Below are 5,894 nucleotides of genomic sequence, written 5' to 3' on the forward strand. Positions count from 1 at the left end.
AGTAATCTAAGTGGTATAGGAACATATTTAACTCTTTCATGTCATTCTTTCATAAATCAAAGCCAAACATTATATGTTAGAGCTTCTATAGGCTGAGATGTAAAACCAGCATCCAGGGCTGTTAAAATTCCTATGGGATTCATCACAGAAGTATAAAATGTTAATCTGGTTAAATTCCAAACGGGATGATTGCATTCTTCCTACCTAAATTCTCCTTGCAATTTCAATTAGTTATGGTATTTTCTTACTTCCTTTTCTATATAGGGCTGCACTATATACTATGAAGCAGTTGTTGTATTTCATTCCAGAAGTAGTTGCATTTCAGTAACTGATTAAATGATCGTTGTGCATAATCTGTAGATACTATTGAATTAAAAATAATTTTGAAACCATGCAACTGTAAAATCCTTGTATTTTCATGTCAAAGCTCAAGATGGTGATGATAAAGTTCAACATAAGCATGTATACCAACAGAATGGAAACTATTTCATGCATCCATATTTCTAAAACCCTACGTGCTAATTGGGACAAGAAGTCAAGCAGCATAAATGGAAAATTGTAAAAGCATCTGGACAAGAATAGGGATATGTCTATTTTGGCAGCATTTGGCTTCTGCAGTTTTTATACTTTTTCCTAACCATGTGCCTATAACCAGGTATTGCTTCAGGTAGCATATCTTAAACCTCGTAACCAGATGTTTCTTTAGGTAGCATATCTTAAACCTAAAGTTGTTGTTAATGATGGTAATAAGGAAAGGCAATTCCACTGCTATGCAATGCAATTGTAAAGCATGACATCAAGTGACCATGTTGACTTACAATGGCAGTTGTTTCAGTCCCAATTGCTACTATTAGATGAATTCCATATTGTCACATGATCATCATTCATAACCTCTTGTTGCTTCTCCATTTACTTTTCTTCTTGGAAGGTAACAGTGAAGGTTGCTAATGGTGATGACATGATCATGTGATGTTGCAACCATCAAAGTTGGAAGCTAGTTGCCAAGTGCCTGAATTATGATCATGTAATTGTGGGGACGCTGCAGTGATCCCATCTATGATGAACGATCATAAGTCCCCTTGTTCATGCCATAGTAACTTTGAACAGTGGCTGAAGGAGTGGTCGCTGAATGAGGACTATGTGTGACAAAATGGAAAGAGGTTCCAGAGCGGACTTTCGGAAGCGGTGTCCACGCAGAGAACCGGTTGTTCAGGTATTTTAATCCCACCACTGTGTGTGTGTGTGTGTGTGTGTGTGTGTTCTAAAATATCTAAATGCTTGTTTGTTTGTTTAATATTCCTTAATTTCATCTGCAGTCTTTTCTTTTTCCTTCCAATCCATCCCTTTCCAGTATTACTAATTTAGGATAATCCATTTTATATTTATAACTGTTATTATATGCTATTTATCTTGATGTAAGCCACTTGGAGTCGCCTGAATCACAAGTTGGGTGGCAAATGAATTTAATAAATAAATAACCTACTGAATATAACAACTGAACATAAAAAGTATGGAATCTTCTCTGGAACTCTTTGTAATTTCCATTAGAGGCAAAAATGCCTAGTCCTCACAAATTATTCGAGGGCATGTTGATGTTCAGGGGTAGCAAGAAGTAACTGATTCTGGCATTTAGAAATCCTCCGTTGTTTGATGGAGTTTTCTCAGCCATTATTTTAGATTTTCTACCTCAGAAACAGATAGTGGAAAGTTAGGGTATTAATAACAATAACAATCTTTCTTGTTCTTAAGGTTCTAATGATACTTCATGGAACTTAACATGTATATGTTTTCTTTTCTCCAAAAGGATAATTTCCAAATTCTTTTATTTGTAATTCTGATGGTTTTGGATCTGTCAATTTTCAGAGGAATAAGATGAAGCATTAGCAATCAATATATGGACTTGAAATGTGGAAAATGTTCAGATTTATTGCCACAAACAAGCACTACAAGAAACAGGTACATTTAATTAAAATAATGAATATTGATATTGAAATGGTAAATGTTTTAAGAATTTATAAGGAACTGGCAACCAAAGGGCAAGGCAACTCAAAGGCATGCAGTGTTTAAATTGGATTCTGAACAAAATATTGGTTGCTGCCTGACACTGTTGTGACTGAACAACATCAAAAGTTCGGTGTTTCTTCTCCTCAAATGAGGTGATCTACTAGGAGGTGTAATAGTTGTCAGCTGTAATGAGAAGTAGGAGTTTGTAGGAAGTGTATGTTAGAAAAGTCCAATCCAAATACAAGAATAGGCTACTCTGTGTTGTCATTATTTGTGACTTCCTAAAACAATGCAGGACTATGGGAATTCACTGGAACTCTTTATGGCATCAGGTAAAATATTATTATTATAGTACTTGCAGAAGTTTCAAAGGGTTATATATTTCCAGTCTTTGCCATTTTATATGTAATCTGGATTCTGGATAAAACATTCCACAAAAATCATAAACATAATAGCAAAAATATGAAAGCTGAGAATTTTGCACTACCATCAATTTAAATTTTATAATTAAAGGAAAGAAACAAATGTTATTGATGAAAGAGAATAATTTATAGGAATAATTTATGCCACAATATTATAAATATCAATTGTCAGACCACATGTTCTTCTTAATAATTGCTAGAATTCTATCTTAATTTCTTAGAATATACTTTTTCTGCACAGTAAAATATTAGACTAGTTTTTTTACTCAGAACTGAGATTTAGAATTTATGTAGCATTGTTTCTAATTCATTTGTACTAAACAATTTTCAACAAGTGAGACTTCCTGTTTTTCTGTACAGAACTAAATTATCTAATTAAATACTTCAAATTCCCTGAATAATACACTACAAGCATTTGTTGGAATTCTGGCTCAATTGTGTATTCAGCTGGGATTTCATCTATGCCGTACAAGAAAGATTAAATTGTAACTGGAAACTGTGTTGTAGCTGGATCAGCTACAATATCTATAGTGCAGGTTTTTATTCCCTTCATAAACAGGACTACATCAATTCTTCCATATCAAGTATTCTGGTATTAATGCAGTAAAACTTGATCGCACATACTTATAAATCCTGTTGTATGCAGCTATCCTAATTCTTTGGAAATATTTCCTGGTTGCTGAAATCTTCCCATAACAACTCTTATCCAATTTGATTTTACGGTTATGGATTGTGATTATTTTAGTCATTCCCAAATTCATTAACATATCTTATTTAATCTTGTCTTTAGCTCTCAGCCTGATTCCAAATCTTAACAGTTGCATCTGGACCTAGTCAGCTACTGAATTAGTGTTGATTCATTCACCAACCAGTATTTAGCCATTTCTTTTAAAGTGTAAGTTTAAAGTTTAAAGCCCTTCCATTGTAGCTGAATGGCAATTAGTAGAAGCAGACTTTGTCATGGTGCCATAGAAAATCCCACCAAATGTGAAGATGCCAAAAGAGTACTGCTAGTGGAGTATGGTTCGACCATCAATTCAGAAGTCTACTGTGACAAGCCACCCATAGCAAGCATCAGAGCATGCTGATTTCCGGTGTGGTGTTGGTTCACAATAATGCTCTCCCGCAACCGCCAGTTCATTGATGAACAGGGGCCATTCCCAAGAGGGAGTAAACTGCATAATCGATGCCAACAATCTACATTCTGCAGAAGATCCAGTGAAAGAGACAGCAAAGTACCACTTCACATAGAGAGAGAGAGACTCATACAAATGCATATCATGGGTATTCTGCATGTCTGGCATCTCCAAAAAGTGAAAGGAAATGTAAGAGCTTTTTAAAGTTTTTGAGAGTTTTTAACTTTTAAGTTGAACTAGGATATTTTCTGCATTGGTTCATTCTGCATAAACTGGGTTGCATCACTTGGAGGCTGATGTGCTGTGTATTTCTTATCTTGCTATTTCTCCTTAAAAGATGCGCAGAGAAATCCTTTAAGATAAGGTGCTGAGGCCGCTGCAGACATTCTGATGCTTTCCCAATAACAGCCAATATATTGATATATTTTTTAAAAATGTACTCTTGAAGCAATCCAATTGAATTAATTGTGCCATCAGATCTTGAAGCATAAACTCAACTGGAGGCATACTCTATCTTCATATCTCAAATCAAATCAGGCCTGAATCGTATAAATGATAAATGATAAAAGTGAATACATTTGAATTATGAATTCAGATATCCACAGAAGATATTCAAGAATAATTTTTATGGCTATAGAGATGCCATGGTAGGAAGTGATTCTGACATGAATATGTTCTACAGCAAAAGTAGGGTGAAGGTAAATATGAATAATGGTTAAACACTTATAAACAGGTGCAGTGCATGTCTTCTTTCCCTGGAGGTTTGCCACTGTTATGTGATAGCCTCAGCTTTTGTACAGCTGGGATAGCAGTGATACCAAATGCACATCACTCTACTTAAGGCATATAAACGAATATGTTTTGGTAAAGTCACGTTAGAGGAATATATCACTATTCAACAATCAATAGCACAGAATTGTGTCGTTTTTCTGAAAGTACTTCATGGAAAATAATAATGGCTTTCTTTTTCCAAATATATTTCTCATACTGTTCTCAGAACCTTTCAAATACCATAATTTATAGGTGATAGCGTATACAGAAGACCTCCTCAAACCCAAGTAAATTACATGTCTCCTTATAATTTAAGACTAATGTATAATATTGTTTGGAGAAATGGACTTTGTTGACATCTAGTGATTATCTAGATTTTTGTATCAGAAGTTTGGTTGCCTTTATAGATAGCATGCTACCAGATAGATATTCTTCCTTTTTAAGCAATTGAGAACTGGGTTTTATGCATATACTGTAGATCAGTGGTTCTCAACCTATGGGTCGCGACCCCATTTGGGGTCGATCGACCATTTCATGGGGGTCGCCAAGCAAGGCTGTCTGCCATTTTTTCCCCCTTTTCCGGCGGGTGCCTTACCTCCCTTGAGCTGGGCCAGCTGGTGGTCGGCCTGCTCCGTCTCTGCCGCTTGCCAGCTATGCCTTGGCCGGCGCAGGGGGCGGAACCATGCATGTGCAGCGCTCCCGGGCAGGGAAAGTCCTCAACTTACGACTGGTTGGGCAGTCCTCGACTTACGACCGGTTTAGTCCTCGACTTACGACCGGTTGGGGGTCGCGGCATTAAAAAGGTTGAGAACAACTGCTGTAGATAATGCTGTGTATTCGTCACATATTTTTTCATTGTTTCTGTGTGTCACACATACGGATCTTCCTTCACAAAGCATTTTAGAACTTTCTACAGTTAAGCTTGTCCATTACCATTAACATTGCCATAATCTTAAGGCAGTCCTATTCATTTTTCTGTTCCTTTTAAATGCCATAGAAATTCAAGATGTATTTTCAGATTGAATTTTGTCACTGTGTTTGTTTACCTTTTGCTGAGCTTTTAAACTTTTGTTCACCATTTTTCTTTGGTTGTAAAATATATATATATATGGAAGGAAGGGTTATGGATGTGGCAGCTTCATTTTCCTTTCTCACATATCTGAAAGTACTTCTCATCACCTTATTGCATCATTATAAGAATCATTTTGTATATATGTTAAGTGAAGGAATAAATTACTCTTCCAAGATGGACATATATCGAACCCCTTACTAGTTAGATAGCAAATATTTTTATTCAATGGAAATCATGACTAATAAGTTATATTAAATGGTAAATTTAATGTAACTTTTTAAAGAAAGTATTTTTAAGGTTGACGCTTCCATGGACTATGCATAAATATAAACTTTATTTAGAAAATAACGTGGTGGGAAAGCCAGAAATATTTAAGCCTCTCTATAGCTAAGAAGTATTAAAACAACATCTGTAAAGACACTGAAAATGGAACAGACCTGGAAAAACAAGGAAAGTTTTCAAAAGAACTCTGAACTCAGAAACTCAGAA

The sequence above is a fragment of the Protobothrops mucrosquamatus genome, unplaced genomic scaffold (genome assembly GCF_001527695.2).
Source record: "Protobothrops mucrosquamatus isolate PMUCROS unplaced genomic scaffold, P.Mucros_1.0 scaffold_125, whole genome shotgun sequence".
NCBI lineage: Eukaryota > Metazoa > Chordata > Lepidosauria > Squamata > Viperidae > Protobothrops > Protobothrops mucrosquamatus.